Here is a 21,646-nt window from a genome sequence, read left to right as displayed (position 1 = left end):
TTATTTTTGTTTAAACTGCCCTTTATTTCATGGCGTGTCGCATTTAACCGGTTCATTAGGTTTCAAGTTCCTACCAGAAATGGGCGACAGAACGGCGTCTGTCAGGCTAAAACTTCTGCACAGCACCGGGAATTACTCGAGGGTTTATGGATATGCTTGTGCTGAGCGCAAAATCCTCCTCTTTATTGATCTTAGCATTTTTCATGACTCTCTCTCTTCCGCTCTCTCCCTGCCAATCAAAAGATTTGGGTAGTGGCGCTGATACGGGAATCTTAGACACTAATAGGCTGTCGTGTACGATGACACATTTGGAACGACATGTACGAGGATCTGTATTCTTGGTACTATAGCGTGAATATTATTGTGTATCCCAAATACACGATGCATCTCCCGCAAGGTCAACGAAGAGGCAAGCATCGAAGCCGTGTAAAAAGCGGAACACAAAGCTTATTCCTAAAAATTAACTCATACCTTTAATAACATAACGTGCCCTGGTCTGCAAACAATGCTGAAACATTTTTATACTAAGCAATTGCGCACCTTATAACTTACAAGAAATACAGTGGTAGTGTCAGTCGACTTCAATTTTCTTTAGGTAAAATGAAGGATGTTCTGCGGCGGGCACCTACTTTGACGACAACCGCGACCAATTAAAAGAAATTATGATGATCATAATTTTACTAACCAGTATATGATCGATCAGCTTAAGTTCGAGAACACAATATCGCATCTGATTATGCGCATAACAATTATTCATTGCCAGGCCAGGTTCAGTGGTGACGAGGCAACGTGTTATCGCGTGGGTGCTCCACAATAAATGTGAAAACAAGACGCCGCATTGCTCCTAAAGTTGCCAGAGTTACGCAAGGTCCGCTCTTGGAGGCCGAAACTTCCAGACCGAAAATGAACTGCGAATGCAGGCGAACAGCGAAAACGTGTTTGCGAGTGCATTTTTGGAAAATTTCAATGACAAACTCAATATGACTAACCACAGTCGTTGTTCCAGCTTAAGTGGCGCAGATTTTCCTTGTAACAAGAAAGCAAGATGTGCTTTGTTAAGGATCATTATGAGCTCGGTTAAAGCTGTGCCTGAAAGTTTAAGCTTCATCTAAGTTTCGCAAAGCTTTAACAGTGGTAGGAACTTTCTATGCAATCTACTCGCGCCTACAAAAGGAATTTCCCGCACTAATTTTATGCCTCCGGAGAGCGTGAGAACTTCTCGGCGCGTAATCTGAGGCGCGTGATGTGAGACTTGCAAACACACTCGTAAACAGGCTTTTAAAACGCCTCTGTTTGCTATCTAAAAAAATACAAAATTAGACGCCGAACCGACAGCTGCTCAACCCACAGAGAAGTTCCAACTGCCAATTAGGAAGGCAGCAACGAAACTTTAGAAATTGAGCAGATTGCCTGCGTAAGATCAACGGAGGTATTATGAGCATCGGAAAGCGCTGCTACTATTGATAAAGTACTTTAAGTTGGAACGTCGAAACAAACTCTTACGCTTGAATGGAGAAACTTGAAGAGGAACAAGATGCGTTTTTTTTTTCACAAAAGTTGCAAGTCAGCCATACCCTTAACCTGCAGGTACCTTGTGCAATAAAGTTAACATGAGATATGCACAAATGCAACGGACGATGGGGACCCACAGGATACGTTTTCGTTAGTCAGAACCATATTATGGCAGCAGATATTGAAGGCAAAGAAAGGATAGGTGAAACTATTTGTTTTTCTATTTCAAATTTAAAAAATTACAACTTATTGGAAAATGAAAGGGGGTGAAAAAAAGTACTTCCCGCTGGTGAGATACGAACCCACAGCATCCGCATTGCGCGTGCATTGCAGTGCGAAACTGCGGCGGCTGCTGCCACGCCCACATTCTTGAAAATTTCTGCATGTGAACGAACCTTCCGCCATGCCTCTAAGTGGCGCTGGGTAACAGTCCCCGCGTTAGATTTTGTACATAGGCATAAATAACAAAGAATGTGAGTAGGAACAGCATCCGCATTGCGCGTGCATTGCAGTGCGAAACTGCGGCGGCTGTTGCCACGCCCACATTCTTGAAAATTTCTGCATGTGAACGAACCTTCCGCCATGCCTCTAAGTGGCGCTGGGTAACAGTCCCCGCGTTAGATTTTGTACATGGGCATAAATAACAAAGAATGTGAGTAGGAACAGCCGCCGCAGTAGCACAATTGACGCGTAATGCGGAGGCTGTGGGTTCGGCTGCCACTGGCGGCAAGTTGATTTATCGCACACTTTCGGACAACTTGTAACTTCTACATTTCCAGTTGCAATTACAAAAAAATTTCCCGTGTGCTTCCGTTGTTTTCATTATATGTTCGCTTAAATGTATGGAACTATTTTCAAGTACAAATAAGACGTATTGTGTCAGATACCATTAAACCTATAGGATCGCCAGCCTGTATTTCAAATAGCTATGGTTTCTGTAGCTTATACATCCATACATGTACAATTACAAAGGGTCTTCGTCTAGACCTGCTCATTACAGAGATTACTGTGTAAAAAAACACATTACTGTGTAAAAAAAGCTTCACACCCACCTACAATAACAGAAAGAACGAGCTACGCCCTATGAAGAATTCGGGAACAAAAGAATTGCAAAGGCAATAATATAACAAATAATACACTTGTGACGGTCTTAAACGCAGCAGTTGGCCATCTAAGACACTAGATTATATCACTGGGATATATTCTGATATTCTAAAATGAGCTATGTGTCTTGCGATACAAAATGCACTGGTGAACATGTGTAACTACTGTCATTTCCTCAGAATATTTTTATATTCAGGAAACAAACATCCAAGAAAACAAAAAATAACATGCCAGCAGAAAAACACACCTAGCATTTGGACCAACCGAACTACTCCTTCAAAAAAGGATTATTGTGTGCTGAAACCTGGTAAATATTTTTGTAAAAGCGCGTAGACTAAGCAAACAAAAACTGCTCGCGGAGTGGACCAGCAAATACGCCGTCCCCGAATTGTGTTGTTTCTACCACTAAGCCCGATAAAAAACATGTTAAATCTAGAAGGTAATGCTTTAAAATAACAACACTGGGTATCTCTATGCCAGACGCGAAAGAAAACAATGTCGCGCGAGTAAATGCGCAATAATGTTGCGTCGATAAAGGTTTTGTTTTTAGCCGTGTTTTTAAAAGCTAAGCTTTTCTTTACGAACATCGCCGGGTTTTCATGACCGAGGGAGCTGCGTGGGTGTTGTCACCGAATAGGCGACCCAGCGAAAGCAGAAAAGGCACGCGTCACCGCCACTGGGTTCCTTGCATCACCACCAGAAGGCCCTCGCCTCAGCGCATCCGCGGCAGCGGCGGCGCCGGCTGTGCGGGGGAAAAAATATGACCGTGAAGCTCGCCTTTGCGCAACCGCGATTGCACCGTAATGAGGAAGTAAACGCTTCTTGCGGGTATCAGAACGACACTAGGCACCTATGCGCTTGCTGCCTTTGCAACCATGATGCGTTCAAGGCGTCCGTTGTACTCGCTAGCAGTCATCAACTCTGCCTCACAAAAAGATAATATGTGCGCGCCCACGCTTGCGTCTGTGGGTATGTGTCTGCGTGTGAGCGCGTGCGTGCGTGCGCGCGCTCGTGTTTCGAATGTTTATGCACTCAAACAAAGCTTTGCTGTATATACATTCCAACTCGTTCGATCTGTGGCATTCTTTTTTTATGACAAAGGTCCACATCGGGTAAACTACCACCATAACCGTTAAAGGACGGTAAAAAACAACAACAAAGAAACAATCAGTGCCCTTCCACTCTGTGAAGAAGGATGACCAACGAAGCTGTGTATGTGGGCCCCTTAATGGCAAGCTGCACCTCCCCCCGCGGATCGGCCCACGTATGGGGAGTTTTTTGCTGACGACATGAAAATTTCCTTGGACGGCAGAGGTATACAACTTCGCTGTAAAATAATGTCGCACTTTAGCCCCTAAGGCGACTCACCGATTGCGATAGCAAAGTAATAGAAAGCTATACAAAGTAAGGAACGTAGTTTTATCGGCCTTATACATTTGAAAACATTCTCTGACTAACAAGCACGGTGTCAGCGCGTGCAGTAAAGATGAACACACTCGATGAGCGCGGACACTCGTCTAAATGCTGGCGTAACGAAACGCGGAAGCATCAGCAAGCGAAATGAATTTCGCGCTGTCTATCTCTTCAACGCAGACCGAACGGCGGGAACGCCACACGCGCGAAGGTATGAACCGTCGAAGCGCCTAGACTCCGGCCTCAACGCTGATCGCGTTCGAGATATGGCGCGAGCGACCGCAGGATCAGCACAACAACGCCCCCATTCCCTGCCCTCCCATGGGAACCTAGCGCGCGACGGGAGACGCTTCCTGCCCCACTTTCCTCCATGGCGCGCGCGAGATCGGGTCGCCATCGTCGGCTCCACTCACAAGCTTCCACTCGCTCATACAGCATAGGACGCGCGGCGGCGGTGTTATCGCTTTTGGAATTTACACGGAAGATCACGCCGCCGATGCCAACGGTAATAATGTGGCTTGAGTCTGCGTGTACGGGGTGTTTCTTTTTCTTTAGTTGGAACAAATTTTTAAAGATTGCCTGTGTCAGTTAACACGATTCTAACCCTTGATCTAAACTACTCAATGAGGTAGCCATTACTTCTACGAGAAATCAAAATGGTCAATTGAATAATTAAGGTAATCGCGCTAATTACCGTTTAATTATTACGTTACGGCCAATATTTCAGTTTACGAATTATAGCCACTGAGTTAGCACGGCGTATCCTCTTGGAACGAATTCTTCGGGCTGTACCAGTTCGTTGATATTAATTTGCAGTGTCCGTCGAAATGCATTGGTGTGCGAGTTACTTTTGTGCTCCAATGCATAAAGTAGCGCTTTCTAAAAAAAAAAGTAACTGCAACGCCAATGTATTTCGTCGGACACATTGAAAATGATTATTTCGCAACTGCTGCTACCGCGAAGAACACATACCCTGAAGCCTGCTCCAGATTTGACTAAGTGTTGTAGGTATTACAGTGTTTTGTGTGTTTTCTATTCGCGCCCTGACAGACAGTGGATAAAGGCAATGTCGGTTCTCGACGTCTTTCTCATTGTGTGCTGAGCCCCTGGGCCCACGAACCTATATCTCAAGTGCATAGAAGAAGGATTCACTGCATATTTTTGAGTGCATGTTCACCACTTGACTTTTTAAGAGGCTTCTATAGTTGGTTGTCTTCCAGAAAAAGCAGGGAGCAACGTACCAGCCGAAACAATTTTTAGCGCTTCGTGGAAGATGAGTGACTGATTGAAAGTTTTCAATTAAAAACGAAATAAGAAGAAACAGAAGAAAGTACGTAACGTCAGGGCCTAAGCTAAATGAATGTATAAAGATGCATTGCTCTTTATAAAGGTTCAGAGGTTCGCGTAGATGGGCTTGCTGTTGTATGTGCAACATTCCTTGCAGGCCTCGTCGTCGGCAGGATGGAGAGACAGTCGCTGGAGAGCCTGCTGCCACAGGGCGGCCAACAATGGGTGCTCCCACAGGAATGCTTTAAGTGTGGTGTGGTAAAATAGCGCTGGAAGAGCTCGTCGTACATCTTTTTTCTGAGTGCACCCTTGACCAGCCCAGTTCGTCTAGAGCGTACGTGCGTGAACGCATGCAGCGACAGGTGACCACTCTGAATCAAAGCCGCGTCTTTCCGCCTTTTGAGCGCATTAATCATCTTTTGTCGGGTCGGCTTCCCAGATGAGGCCGGAGTGCCCGTTGCCTAATAGTTCGCAAGGACTACATGGAAATACTACAAGGAAAATACATGGACGAGCGAGCAACACCTAACGCGTGCCCTTTTGTACTCTTTTCGCGCACCTGCACAATTCTGAATGTCTTACAGAGTGATTTTAATTAGCCTCTCATAAAAACACATAAATTCACGCTCGTGAGAAAGGAGAAGGGACTTCAATAAAATTTTTGCAGTTAGGGCACGGCGCAAGACTGTATTCTATAGAGCGTTGTGCACACCTGTCATCGACGTGTTGCTCATAAGCCGTAGTATAAAACACAAAGCGGATGTGCTGTTCCAAAGTGGCTGATGGACATAGCCGAATACCGAGAAGCCAGTTTTGAGGAGTGATCATCATCATCATCATCATCAGCCTGTCTACGCCCACTGCAGGGCAAAGGCCTCTCCCCTACTTCCCCAACTATCCCGGTCATGTGTTAGTTGTGGCCATGTTGTCCCTACAAACTTCTTAATCTCATCCACCTACCTAACTTTCTGCCGCCTCCTGCTATGCTACCCTTTTCTTGGAATCCAGTCCGTAACCCTTAATGATCATCTGTTATCTTCCCTCCTCATTACATGCCCTGCCCATGCCGATTTCTTTTTCTGGGTTTGAACTAAGATGTCATTAACTCGCGTGTGTTCGCTAACCCAATCTGCTCTCTTCTTATCTCCTTAACGTTATACCCACCATTCTTCTTTCCATAGCTCGTTGCGTCGTCCTCAATTTAAGTAGAACCCTTTTTGTAAGCCTCCAGGTTTCTGCCCCGTAGATGAGTACTGGTAAGACACAGCTGTTATACACTTTTCTCTTGAGGGATAATGACAACCTGCTGTTAATGATCTGAGAATGCCAGGCAGACGCACCCCAGCCAATTCTTATTCTTCTGATTATTTCAGTCTGATAATCCAGATCCGCGATCACTACCTACCCGAAGTAGATGTATTCCCTTACCACTTCCAGTGCCTCGCTACCTATCGGAAACTGATGTCCTCCTCTGAAACTGGTAACCATTATTTTAGTTTTCTGCAGATTAATTATTAGACCCACCTTTCTGTTTTGTCTGTCCAGGTCAGTGAGCATTCATTGCAATTGGTCTGCCGAGTTAGTAAGCAAGGCAATATCATCAGCGAATCGCAAGTTACTAAAGCATTCTCCAGTAACTCTTGTTCCCAATTCTTCCCAATCCAGGTCTCTGAACGCCTCCTGTAAACACGCTGTAAATAGCATTGGAGAGATCGTATCTCCCTGCCTGACGCCCTTCTTTATTGGGATTTCGTTGCTTTCCTTATGGAGGACTACGGTGACTGTGGAGCCACTATAGATATCTTTCAATATTTTTTGATGCGGCTCGGCTACACCCTGATACCGTAGTGCCTGCATGACTGCTGAGGTTTCGACTGAATCAAACCCTTTCTCGTAATCAGTAAAAGCTATATGTAACGGTTGGTTATATTCCGCCCATTTCTCTATCACCTGATTGACAGTGTGAGTATGGTCTATTGTTGAGTAGCCTTTACGAAATCCTGCCTGGTCCTTTGGTTGAAGTCTAAGGTGTTCCTGATTCTGTTTGCGATTATTTTAGTAAATACTTTGTAGGCAACGGACAGTGAGCTGATCGGTCTACAACTTTTCATATCTTTGGCGTCCCCTTTCTTATGGATTAGGATTATGTTGGCGTTCTTCCAGGATTCCGGTACGCTCGAAGTCATGAGGCATTGCGTATACAGGGTAGTCAGTTTTTGTAGAACAATCTGCCCATCAACCTTCAACAAATCTGCTGTTACCTGATCCTCCCCAGCTGCCTTCCCCCTTTGCATAGCTCCCAAGGCTTTCTGTACTTCTCCCGGCGTTACTTGTGGGATTTCAAATTCCTCTAAACTATTCCCTCTTCCATTATCATCGTGGGTGCCACTGGTTTCTGCTTTTAGGCTTCCTCCGTTCCTGAGAGCATGTTCAATTCTATCCATATTATAACTTCCTTATGTAAGCTGTCTTACGCTTTTTGATTAACTTGGAAAGTTCTTCGAGTTCTGTTCTAACTGTAGGGTCAGAGGCTTTCGTGCATTGGCGTTTCTCAATGAGGTCTTTCTTCTCGTGTGACAGCTTACCGGTATCCTGTCTAACAAATATTGCACACTCCTTAATGACACAGCGAACAATAGGAGAATAAAAATAACGGAAATAAATAAAGAGAAGAAATAAAAGAAGAGTGATACAGCGTAACACATCTGACCTGAGGTGAAAAACCATCGTTGTACCGCCGCACTATCAGTATAGTGTTTTATTATACAGCTACTGTCTTACCGTATACCGATACCAGCTGCCACGGCTGCACATGTGTGGTCTTTACCGGCAGTGGCTAAGTTTACAGGATGGTTCTCAACGGCTACCGTGGCTGTGTAACATCATCTTAGTGCCAAGGCTGCTCACTTCTATCCTCATTCCTTCTGTTTACTTGCTCTCCTTCGCAGTGAGCGAAAAATAAATGGTAAAATCAGTCACTGTTTAGTTTCTTCTTAAACTAAGGACAACGTACAAGCAGCGCTGCCTTGTGGTTACAGTTGAGAAAAGTTTTCGGCCAGAGGGCCAGATGGCCAACCATGCTGTGGCGCTGTTTGGGTTCAGACCAACAAAAGAAATAATAAATATTTCGTTAAAATTCGTAAACGTAGGTAACTACACTCGGTTATTAATTGCGGCATTATTGCGATTATTCTGCGTACTTCTCTGAAGTATTTTTATGTGAATTACTTGCATTTACATTCTGGCATGACGTCCAAAGAAAAAGCGATATATCTATGTTACGATTAAAATTTTGTCTTTATCGCCAAGTCTCCCTGGGATATCATTTCAAAATATTGAACATTAGTGGTAGCCCACAAGCATATTCTTATTTCCAGCTAGCACGCAGTATGTTTTGTGCGCGTTCACAGTCATTCACTACACCAAGCAGATCTCTACATGATGTTGAGGTGGTCTTGGAAACGTCACCGGTCTTTTAAAAAGGCCAGTTGCTTTGCTGGTGATGGTTACAGCAACTCGGGTATATTAAGGAAGTTGTGTTGACTTTCGTGCATATTGTTTCAGTCGTGTTCAAGTACAGGTCAGTTGCTGTAGCACTGTCATGAATAAATCGCACAACAGAAAGCACACAGAGCGCTCGTGTTGCTTCGTATAGCTCAATGTACTGTGTATACCGTTACTTTCTCATTGCCAAGGTTTACGTTAAGAGATATACAAGAAACGACGATCACTATATATTGGAGCTTAAGCTTATTTTAAGGAACAGTATTGCACAACTGCGCGTTTCAAAGCCACCCATCTTTGAAGTCAAGGTGTGCGTAGTTGACTTCAGATGGATTTGGCTTGTCTGGGATCGGGGTATTTTGTAGCCATTCAAGAAACAAAAGGTTTGTTAGGCGATTTCTAGATATCTTATGAATAAGAAAACGGTGTTTAATGAAACTTTATCATGCGTAGAGCACGCCGAAATAGACAGTATCTAAGCCTGTAATGCAAAACAAGTGCAATTAGTGTGAAATAGGGTACGAAGTTAGTCGCTGTGTTGCTTTCACTGTCTTCCGTGCCGCCGCCAAGTACCATCTAAATTAAGCGAAGCGCGCTCCACCAGATGGCGCAAAATGTTCGAGTAAAGCAAAATTAAAAGGGGAAAGGGAACGTTGGTCATCAGAAATACGTGAGAAAAAGAAGGCTGCACCTAGATATTTTGGAACCACATAAAACTATTAGGCAGGAAGTCAGCAACAATACAACAACATATCCTAGACGAAGATGAAAACAGACTTGAAGAAGAAGCGGCAATAAATTACATCCGAAAAATAACAGCCCAATCTTTCCAAGCTTATGACGAGCTTGTATTTGAAGAAAAAAAAAGAGCATGAAAGAGACCCAAGTGGAAAAGCAGCTGGTGCTGACAAATTTCAACTGGAAAAAAGCGGGAGAAAATTCCTAAGCGCACAGCCACGGGGCTAGACGAGGTTCCCGTTAGGCTGATTAATGAACTAGGACCACAAAGTAAGAAAGCTCTGGTGAAAGCAGTGGATAAAAGACAGATGAATACCAGAAAGTTAGCGACAAGGTAAAATGAATTTAATTTATAATGGAAAGGGGGAGAAAGACAGAATTCATCGGTAATATACAGGGTAACAATGCAGGCAATCAAATTAAAGCTTCAAGCATGGGCAGAGAATAAAGGCATTTTGGGAGAACTTCAGAATGGCTTCAGAATAGGTAGGCGTTTAGATGATAACTTATTTGTTCTTACTCAGTGTATTGAAATATCAAAAGTAGAAAGCAGGCCGTTATATGTGGCCTTTTTGGACATTACAGGGGCCTATGCCAACGTAGAGCGCAATATTTGGTGGGGTATTCTGGAAGGGGAAGGCTTAGGTGACGATTATCTACAGCTTTTGAGAGAGATTTACCTAGAAAATACCATTTGCGTTGAATGGGAAGGGATGAGGAGCGAGGAGAAAGTTCATATAAACCAGGGATTGAGGCAGAAGTGCCCTTTATCCCCTCTGCTGTTTATGATGTACATGGTGAGGATGGAGATGGCGCTAGAAGGAAGTAATATTGAGTTTAATCTTTCATACATACAGGCGGGTACAATAATAGAGCAGCAGCTCCCAGGTTTATTTTATGCGGACGACATTGCGTTGCTAGCTAACAAGCAAAGTGATTTGCAACGTCTGGCTGGTATCTGTGGGTAGGAAGGCAACAATTTACGTTTGAAATTTAGGGTTAGAAAATCAGGTGTTATGGTATTCAGTGAAAACAGTGAACAGACAGTGAAGATACAGGACCAGGAAATACCTCGGGTAACAGAATATAAATGTCTTGGTATATGGATAAACGAAGGCAATAGATATATTGAAACACAGGAAAAAACAATAATGGCGAAGGGGAAGAGAAATGCAGCCATAATGCAGTTCAGAGCGCTATGGGGACACAATAGGTACGAGGTCCTCCGAGGTATGTGGAAAAGCGTAATAGTTCCAGGACTTACTTTTGGGAATGCGGTTGTTTGCTATAAATCAGGGGTACAATCAGGACTCGACGGGAACCAAAGGTCAGTGGGTCGCCTCGCACTGGGCGCTCACGGGAAGACTACAAATGGAGCTGTGCAGGGTGATATGGGCTGGACTAGTTTTGAAGTGAGGGAAGGTTGCAGTAAAATTGACTATGAAGAACGGCTGAGGAATGTGGAAGAAAGTAAATGGGCGGGGAGAGTGTTCAGGTATCAGTACAGGAAAAACATTCATTCGCCGTACAGCAAAAGAACTAGGAAGCTTACCAGCAAGTATGCGGCCTGTAGGGTGGGCAACACAGCAACAAAGAAGGTCAAGCGGAAAGTCATAGAGGCTGAAATAATCTCATGGGTGGCGGCAATGGAAAAGAAACCTGCCATGAGTAACTACTTAAGAGGAAAAGACGAAATTAGGAAAGAAGCAATTTATGATAACTCAAAGGGAAGCTCATTACTTATCGAAGCGATATCGGGACGCCTTAGAAGACGCACCTATAAAGCGAGATATAAGACGGAAGAAGAAGCATGTGCTTGCTGCGGTAAAGCTAGGGAGACTATGGAGCATGTTTTATTAGAATGTGAAGACGTCTACCCAGCGGTCGATCTAGGCACCACTGACCTCCTTGAAGCACTTGGGTTCAGCGAGAGCAGTGGAAAAGTAAACATGTCCGCATTAGGCATTAGTAAGAGGCGATTGGAGGATTGGTGTAAGAAAAGTAGGGAAAGGACAAAAAAAGGAGACGTACAAAAGCCCAGTTCGAAATAGGGGATCAGAAAATCTGGGTGGGGTAGTTCATAGTGTTTTTTTTTCTTTTTTATTGTTTCACCTAGGTAGGACATTAGGCAGTGTAACAGCGAGAGCTTGGTGGCGGAACCCACCGCCCCGTTGCAAAGGGGTCGCTCTTAATATCCATCCATCCAAGCCGAGCAATCGTTATAATTTTTTTTTCATTTCAGTGCCTAAGGTTTTTTGCGTAGATATAAGTACTAATCGCATTTTTTCCACAAGTATGGTGACGCTGCAGTAAGCTTTGTTAGTACAAGCGCCAAGTGTGCGTTGTTCTGAGTGTGAGCGCTCTTACGCGTTGGAAGAAACGCGGTTTGGATCAGTACGCGAAGCGACCGGTGAAGTTTTGATCTGTAGGACGCGGGTGCAGGGTCGCGACTAGACCGTCTAGAGCAGGAGAAGGATTAGCTAGTTAAGCGGGTTGGAAAGCTAGAAAAGGAACTTAAGAGCGTAGAGATGCAGAGGAAGGAAGTAGAAGAAAAGCTAGCCAACGTAGAAATGAAGCTGAGGGCCACCATTCCGCAAAGCAATGAACACTTCAAAGCGGGTATCGCAAATGGCGCTGGCTCCGAAGCGAGAACAGCTAAGCAAGCCGAAACCACCACGCCGAAAAGCAGCGGGCGGAAGCCGAGATTGGTGGCCACGAAGCGGCTACCACTGACGTGCTGGCCGCAGATGAAAACAACAAGTAAAGTTCAAGGACAAGACAGGAGGGGAGAGCATCGGGGCCTCGAGTGCAGCTTTCAGCGGCGAGGACGAGGAAATGCGTCGAGTTGTCATTGTTGAGGATTCCAACATGCATAAATTTCAACCGGCGATAACAGAAAGGGTAGGTGCAATGAAACCAGCCCAGGTCGGTGCACTACCGAGAATGCCAATTAGGGAGGTGATAGCGAAGGCCAAGGAACGCATGCGGGACACAATGGAGGAGAGGCGTCTAGTGTTGATAATGGGCAGAGTGATTGATGTATTGCAAGGACGTGAAGCAGGCATCGTAAAGCAAATAGCCACATGCAGAATATTTGAAATGAAACACTAAGCGCAGTGTGTACATTACCAGAGGTCGAACGGCAGGGGCAATTTTTCGAAATCGCAGTGCTTGCATTAAACAGGGAAATTTTGGAGGCTAGCTAAAGCAATGAATTTTACGGTCATTGACATCAACCAGGAAGTGCACCCAGCAGGCTGTGAAGAAAGCTTTTATGCGTGACGGGATACATTTTAGCGAAAGCGTAGCAGCGCCGGTTGGACGTCGATTTGCGGCGTGGAATGTAGCTTTTTTATGTGGGCCCCAGGCAATCTGGAAGGAAGATGAAGTATTGAGTGTAGCGACACACCAGTAAAACGGCAGAATTAGACCACAAATAGTTAGGAAAAGGCGCGCAAAGGATAAGAATAGAGAAAGAAAAAGTTCTTACTGCAGGGTTGTCGCAAGCAGGAAAAATGGATGAAAATTCAAACGCAGCTGAATGACGAAGCGATTAGCGTGTAAGCCTTGACCAAAACAGATCTACGAGATCTGGTGTAGCCACCTGTATTGACAATTTTGTATGAGAAGAGTGCAACAGAATGACTGGGTGAAAGGAATAAAGGCGGACTCGTAGGCGTGCTAATTAGGCGATGTCTGAACTGGCAAAGAGTAAAAGAGACATCTAAGGAGCATTTATGATTTAGCGGCACATCACGAGGCAGAAATACATGGCTTGGAGTAGCTCACCCATGTGCACGTAGTGATATCAGAGATAAAAATAAGGAATTGATTGCTTGAATTAGAAGCGATATTAGCGGGTTCAAGAAAACGGGTCAGGTGATATTAGTGGGAGATATAAACGCACACACGAATAATTTAGATGGATAAACGATTACAACGGTTCTAGAGTGCTGGCTCTGTGTGATGAACAAGAAAGGACTTTATCCCCGGAGCGTCTGAACGAGTGACTACCGTTCGTTATATAGTGACAAAGGGAGTAGCGCCGCTTCTTGACATATAGTAAGTTTTTCCCACGTTATCTACGAATAACCACCCCAACTCACGGACAAACTTACGCCCAATCTGTCACCAACGTACGAAGATTGAGTGAACGGGCGCACACTTGAATCAATGCACCGAAGCTTGGGCGACGGCGACTGCACCGACAGCACACTGATGTTCGAAGCTGAACGTTTCGAGATGGTTCACACTGTAAGTGAATGCTACCGATAATACTTATTTGTGACAAGTTATCGTAACACACAGAACATACGTTACAAGCCTTGCGCCAGTAAGAACTATTCTATCGCGACTGAGCACACCCGCGAGCCATGGGGCAGAAAATAAACTATTAGAGAGTGACCACCCGGGCAACTTGACTGTGTCAGAAACGTGGCAAGCAATTGCTAAAAATATTTACTAAATAAAGAACGAAGAGCTAAACACAATACTACTCATTCAATTCATAACCGAGAAGTCAGAATAGCTTGGAATGCAATTTTAGCCCCGCTTTCATTGCAAGCACGTATATGCTGTTACTGTCGTTTGCACAAAGCGTAATGTGCTCTGGAAGCGCTTACATGTTATTTGAAGCTGTAGCCAAAGCGACGTGTGTCGTCCACTCTGTCACCGTCTGCAATAGCCGCTGTAACAGAAGTTTGCAGAACCGTGCCGGTGTCATGTACATGCATTATAAACACAGGGGCAACGGAGGCAGCTGAGGTCAGCAATGGATGCGTCACCTTACGATCAAACGTGGCTGCGGCCCCGCGATCGCCGTAAGAACGGTCAATAAGCGATTACGCGTGATTGTTCACCGAATCCCACACGAATTCTCTCTACACGCGTTTATGTCGGGCGACAGACGTCCCAGCAGCGCTGCCTTGACAAATGACAAGCAGCCCCGAGCAAAGCCGCGCGGCGGTCTGCGATTGTGATTTCAAGTGACTGGGAATTTATGGTACTGTTTTGTGTCAAATGCTATCAACGAGGTATGCACACGCGCATACAATGTAAATATTTGCCTGTGAGGCTGTTCTCAAGTGGTTATATTTTTAATAACTTCATCAAGCGATTATTCGGGTTGGTGGATCTGTCATACTGGAAACCTCAATAGCGCTGAAATGACGACACCCCCAAGCGGTACTATGTCACATGGCACACAGTCAAACGAGGTAAGCACTGCGACAAAATTGAACATCTAAGAAACTTTGCTCACAGGCACTGTCGTTTAATATAGGCCAAGGATACTGGTACGAAGCAGCAGCGATAAAGAAGATCAAGAACGCATCCATCTTAAGCAAAGGTGTATTTCACGTAAAGATCAGCAACCTTGCCACGCCACCTGGGCGTGCCAGCTCATGAGTACCAACACTAGGATCGCACACCCCACCACACAGCAGTGGGAGGCCTAGCTGTCGAACCTCAACTCCCGGAACCAGCTCGATCTGGTCTTGAGACCGTGCTGGGCGGCCACGGCTCGTGGGGTCCTGGACTGAGAACTCCACCCACGAATAGGGCTCGTCGAAGGGCCCTGTGGTTTCCCTTTATTTTAATATATGTGTTCGCTCTCTCTTGCCTGTCAACGATAACTTCAGTGGTTTTGTTGAATGATTATTATTCTTACACTTGTGAGTACTTCTCATAAAAATACCTCTTTATACTAATACACATACTTCATCCACAAAATAAGGTACACAATTTCATATACGTGTGGTGTGTATGTTTCAAGATTTCTTGCTTATGAGCTATTTTAATGCGATGACTACTTTTGAGTGACACCCACTTGGCGGTATGTTTGCTTGCCCGTGTGTATCCTCTCTCCACTTCCCAGTGACCCGAGTTGTCTACTAGCTTGGGCCAGAATGTATGTGCTGCCTGCTGTCTTGCAGAGCAGACAACATGCGCCCCTGAGTATGTGCTTGATTAGACAACTAGCCGCTCGCTGCTGTCGGGCCTTCTAGGCAGCTTCGGTGGTTCGGTAAGTGCCACTGGCTATTTCACAGAAAGGTTAACTTCGGCAATGCGTATGTGATATTCGTACGTCACGTGCCCATTCATGGCCATTCCACCGGAGCGGATGTGTTAAGATTGCACAGAATACGCAAGGGGCAAGTAGCCTTAAATATAAGAAGGCAACAGTGCCAAGTCAGCGTTGAGTGAAGCATCCTGATGAACAGCAATGGCTAAACGTCACAGATTCGCCGCTAGATGGCGAAGCGTGTCCAGAGAGAAGCCCGAAAGAGGAACCTGGCTGCAGCACACGCCATATACACGACGCCACTCCACTTGCCTCGTTCCGTGAGTCATATTTCCTCCGGCATGCCTGGCCTAAGTATGCTGCTTACTTCTCAGTAGTTTAAAGAATGTGTATTGAAGCAGACACGCCCCTGTGTATGTGCCGACTGAAGAGGAAGACGAAGGACCGTGCCGTGATAGCGAGCGAGCCCCGTGCTACGGAGAGCCCTTGCAGTGCCTTCCTATACGTCTAGCGTTCCACAACGTTGTGAACGACAATAAACCTCGTCGCATTTAGAGGCAGTTACTGAGATCCTTCGCCTCGTCCTGGAGCTCCGTACTCGAACTCTGCCAACAAGATCACCTTGTACTATGCCTGATCCCGCCACCTCGTTCCCTGGACCACCTGATGCCACTGTCATCTGCGCCGGCGTCTCTCATCACCGCGACGCACCCATTTTCAATGGGACCGCCGAATACGACCTGGAAGACTGGCTGTCATCGTGCGAACGCGTAAGTGCCCATAACAAATGGGACGATCAGTCCAAGCTTACCCACGTGCCTTCCAACCTCGCCTACATAGCCAAACTTTGATTCTTCAACCATGAATCTGAATTTAAAAGCTGATGAGCGTTTAAGACTCTCTTTGCCGAAGTGTTTGACCGCCCAGCTGTGTGTAAGCTACGCGCTGAACAGCGTCTACGCCAGCGCACACAGAAGCCTGGAGAGGCATTCCCCAGCTACATCGAGGATGTTCTCGATTTATGCAAGCGGGTAAATCCCAGCATATGAGAGGATGACAAGATCAAGCATATCCTCAAGGGGATCGAGCCCGGCGCATTCCAGATGTTGCTGGCCAAAAGTCCAACTAGCGTATCCGTCCTCACTGACCTCTGCCAGAGCTTCGACGAGCTGCGCCGCCGACGTTACATCGCCCGCCAGAACATTCAGCACGCCGATCCCGTCTCCAGCATCGCGGTTTCCACTGACCTGATCAACTCGACCCTCTCGCGGCATATTGAAGATTTTATTCCTGAAGGCAGGCAGGCAGCTCTCGCTCCTGCCTCCCAACGACGCACCTACGGCACCTTAGCCTCCAACGCTGCAGCAAGCCGTCCGGTCTCAGATATCTGAAGCGCTTGCTGCGGCTCGTACAACCCCCTCCCCCTCCCCCAATTCCTAAGAGTGTGCCCTTGTCCTATTCTTACTCACCCTACGTCGCTGCCGCTCAGTTGCGCAGCCGTGGTTGCACGGTCACCTGCGCCGACAGCTTCCGTTTCATCGTCCATGCGTCCAGCTTCATTTCCAGTTGCCCGACCGTCACCGCAGTTTTTTCGTCGCATAGAGACATGGCGCACTCAAGGCAACCGGCCTATCTGCTTCACCAGCGGCATTGCTGGCCATGTGGCGCGCTTCTATCGCCACCTCGCCCCAACTATTCATACCACCTTTGAAATGCCTAGCTACGCACCATAATTCACCGCCACGCCTTCATTTTCACCGTGACGTCTTGACACTGATCGCCAGTCAGAAACTCGGCGTTCCCCTTCCCCTCGTCGGCGTTTGATTTCGCCACTGTGTTGTGCAGCTCCTACTGAAGAGGGGAACTGACTGGTGTAGTTCCTGAGGCAAGAACTGCAAATACCTCGACGTTCTCAAGGCCTCAATCTTCGCCGAAAAATGTTAATACGGTTTTTGCAGAGGGAGTACCCGCAGTGGTACTAGTCGATACTGGAGCAACCGTTTCCGTCATTCACGAGAACCTTTGTCGCAGACTACGAAAAGTGATGACAGCTCCCTCTGGCCTGGTGCTCGCCACTGCCAGCACACAGCGAATTTAGCCTTCAGGTGTATGCACGGCCCGTGTCGTCATCAACGACCTTCTGTACATAAGACTGTTTCATGCTACCATCCTGCTCTCGTGACCTTATCCTTGGTTGTGATTTCCTGTAACGTCATCGTGCTGTCAATGACTGTTCGCGTGAAGAAGTGTCGCTTTAACCACTATGTGAATCACTGCTGACTGGCTCTCCTCAATTTGCCGACAAACTCACTGTTGATACCGGCACAACCATACCCCTTGAGTCGTCGATGGCTGTTGTCCTCTTGTCTGATGCTGCATCTGACGCCACTGTAGTGTTCACGCAGTCCGATGTGTTTGCTCAGCGCAAGGGCATTGTCTTTCGTTTGCCGTGCTCACTATAACATCTTGGTGAACTGCGATGCTGGTCACCAACTAATACCAGTGCCCGATCAGTCTACTGCGTGGAGAAACCTTAGGATACTTTCACGCGGTCGAATACCTTGACGATCTCGATGTTCCCAGGGACTCCCTCCGTTGCTACGTTGACGTCATCGCTTCGGTATCGGACTCGTCACCTTCAGGGGGTTTTGACAACGCCATCAACGCTGCTCTTTCCCTATCTTATCGCCGCCAACATCTCGCCCTCCTTCACAAGTGTCTCTCTCCTATCGACTGTCATCAGACGTCATTGGGCCTAGTCACCGGTGTTTCTTACACCATAGACGTAGGCTTCCACTCCCCCTTGCGACAGCGCCCGTATAGTGTCTCCGCCGAAAAGCGCCGAATCATCGCGGAGCAAGTGGACGACATGCTCAAACGTAGAGTCATCCATAACTCTCAAAGTCCTTGGTCTTCACCAGTCGAATTGGCAAGAAAAAAAGATGACTCAATTAACTTTCGTATCGAATATAATCGCCTAAACAAGATAACGAGAAAGGACGCTTATCCACTGCCTCGGATCGATGACGCTCTCGACTGCGTACAAGGCGCAGGATATTTCACTTCCTTGGATATGCGCTGTGGCTACTGGCAAGTTCCAATGGCCGAACCTGCCAATCCGCAAATCGCGTTCGTTACACCCGATGGCCTCTTCGAGTTTACCGTCATGCCCTTCGGGTTGTGCAGAGCGCCTGCTACTTTTGAGCGTATGATCTACACCATCCTTCGCGGCCACAAATGGAAGACCTGTTTATTACCTTGACGACATCGTCTTCTTCTCAACCAATTTCCCGATACACCTCGCTCGCCTGCATGACATTCTGACCTCTCTCGCATCTGCCGAATTACAGCTTAACCTCAAAAATTGCCGTTTCGCTGCAAGCAAGCTAACCATCTTGGGTCGAGTTATCTCAAAAGACGGTGTCCTCCCAGACCCAGACAAGCTCCGCGCCGTTGTAGACTTCCCAACGCGCACGTCTATCAAAACGCTCAGATGTTTTTTTGGCTTATGTTATTGTTTTCATCGCTTCGTACGCAATTTCGCATCCATCATGGCGCTCGTGACAGGTTAACTTTCCACCAGTGACGGCACAGCAGCGTGGTGACCTGAATGTGATGCAGCATTTCAGCAGTTGCGCCACTTGTTGACCTCACCACCGATTCTTCGCCACTACGACCCTGCTGCTCCCACGGAAGTTCATACTGACGCCAGCGGAGTTGGCCTTCGTGCGGTATTACCGCAAGGAAAAGCTGGCTATGATGAATACGTCGTCGCTTATGCGAGCCGTACTCTAAAGAAAGGAGAATTAAATTGCTCAGCGAGAGAAATGAGCGCCTAGCGATCATCTGGGCACTACGCGAGTTTCGCACATACCTTTACGGCCGTTCTTTCCCCGTAGTTACTGACCACCATTACTTTTGTTGACAATATTATTATATTGCTCACCCATCATACAAAACATTGCTTATCGCATTAACGTTACCAGTCACCTCCAAACAAACAATGGATGCTCTGCCATTTTTTTTTTCTATGATTGTACTCCTTGTTCTGTTTTCTCGAACTTCAGCTATGACTAAGTGGTTGCGACGGTAAAACTGCTTCGTGGGAGGAGTAACATCAATTTTCTGCTATGTAAAAGTTGTATTCTAACGTGACTGAATGCACATATCTCTGTATACATAGACTTCGGTCTACCTGCGCGAAGAAAAGCCTTTAGAATTTAATCATTCTGCAACCATGACCATGTCTTTCACATCACAATAGTTCCCTCTGGATGCTAAACTCTGCCATTAATTGAACTAGCCAGTCATTCGATCGTTACGTCATTACTCTTACACACTGTCTCCTTGCTTGTGGACATCACAAGTACTTTTTCAGTAAGAACCACAAAATGTTCCTAAGTACCTGTTCTAAAATTATTTATTTTGTTAATGTTACTCTGAATGTATAAAGAACCTTCGGAGCACTTACGTGCAAGTGCAAGCAGTAGGCCTTTTACAGCTAACCGTTTACAACTGCTTATTACACACACGTGTCTGCAGTGGCGCCGCACGGCCTTGTCGACAAAACCTTGCCCTTTCAAAAGTAAATATTCTTTTTCCTTGATTGTGTCTATTGCTGGTCACCCACTGCACACGACCAGTCGATTGTGGTGATATCGTAAGCGGAACATCGCTTTGTTCACTAACGTAGAACGAAAAGGAAAATAATTGAAATAGAATCGTTACAGTGTCTCGGCCCCAACACGATGCACGCTATAGTTTGTGAAGCATGCCCTTTATATTTAATCGAATACATTCCTTGCGTCTCCTAAAACATCCAAAAATAGCAACGGAAATCTTTTTAGCCCATTCAATGCGGAGTTATACGGGCTCCGTAAGAAAGATATATACATACACGTGTTCCTTCGCACCGAGAACCCAATATTTGAACCAATGCGTTCAGCAAAGCATCAATTCCTTCTTCAGCGTATGGCCGAGTGCATCTTGCATTTGTAAGGGTACACAAAGTTTTAATAAAGTTGACTTGCCAATTTTCATGCAGAGTCGTTAGGAGTGCGCATAAAGGAAAATATGAGGCGCAATCTGTCGCTTGCACTTAAAAAAAAATCGCCGTAGAAAAAATATCGACATTGCGGAAGCGGAACCGCAGACCAAAGGGTGATAATTTAAAATGCATTAGGGGCTCACGCTACATATCGACTAGAATGCAGAAAAGAAAAGAAAACGAAACAGCGCAGCACGGCTTTTGAATTTGAAGAACACGCAGCAAGTCATTTTAAGTCAGTTTCATCATGCTGCGCTCTTTCTAGCATTTGCTCTTTTTGAACGTGCGAACATGGCTGAAAGCTGATATTTGATTTCGCGCATAGATATAGCTGACAGACAAAATACTAAGAAGCGAGAGCATTGCCAGATGTTAGGGCGAGAAATAGGCGTCAAAGAGGTTCAATTCAATTAGACATATATTCTATATAGCACACAGAATAGCACTAAAATTGGGTTTCGCTTTTTCAGAGCTGAATAAAATTTCGTGGTTGTTACGTTTCATCTACAATGCACGGAGAAATAAGGGTTCATAAAAATTTTTGTTTCGAACATTTTTGTGATTAATGACGTTTCTCTCTTATGGCGTTATCAACCATCCCTGTACTGTAATTGCTGTCTAAAGCGTTGGCATTTCGAAAAAGAAAGGTGGGATGGCGAACAACTTGCAGTCGGTTTCCTCCATCAGGTATTGCTTAACTAATAAAAATGTCAGAAAAGGTGTGATTTGTCGGCAGGCTTTCATTCAGTTACGCTGATTTTGGTTGTGTTTATCTGTTGCGTCATGTTAAGCGTCTAAATGTCAGAGCCACAGCGCTCGATCTTTCCATAACTATAGGTATCTGGGACGCGTTGCATGCAAGCGCCGAACCCATAGAGTTTCTAAATAAATACCTAGAGGGAAATGTGGCACTAGTGTCTACGGGGGTTCTCATGAGCGTTGCCTCAACCTACATGGGAATGATGGGAAGTACAGGCTTCGGATTGACTTCGATCTTTAGACTAGCGGCGTTTGGTTGC

The 21,646-nt window shown here is 45.9% G+C and overlaps 1 protein-coding gene across 1 annotated transcript in view; it reads right to left on the bottom strand.

Annotated features, from left to right (window-relative positions):
• Window positions 1–21,646, bottom strand: part of LOC142573128 (uncharacterized) — a 174,452-nt gene that overhangs the window by 57,791 nt on the left and 95,015 nt on the right. The gene's annotated exons all lie outside the window — the stretch shown is intronic.

This window comes from Dermacentor variabilis, chromosome 2 (assembly GCF_050947875.1).
Source record: "Dermacentor variabilis isolate Ectoservices chromosome 2, ASM5094787v1, whole genome shotgun sequence".
Classification (NCBI taxonomy): domain Eukaryota; kingdom Metazoa; phylum Arthropoda; class Arachnida; order Ixodida; family Ixodidae; genus Dermacentor; species Dermacentor variabilis.
The sequence above is the reverse complement of the archived record's forward strand: the minus strand, read 5'-3'. Positions and strand labels throughout refer to the sequence as shown.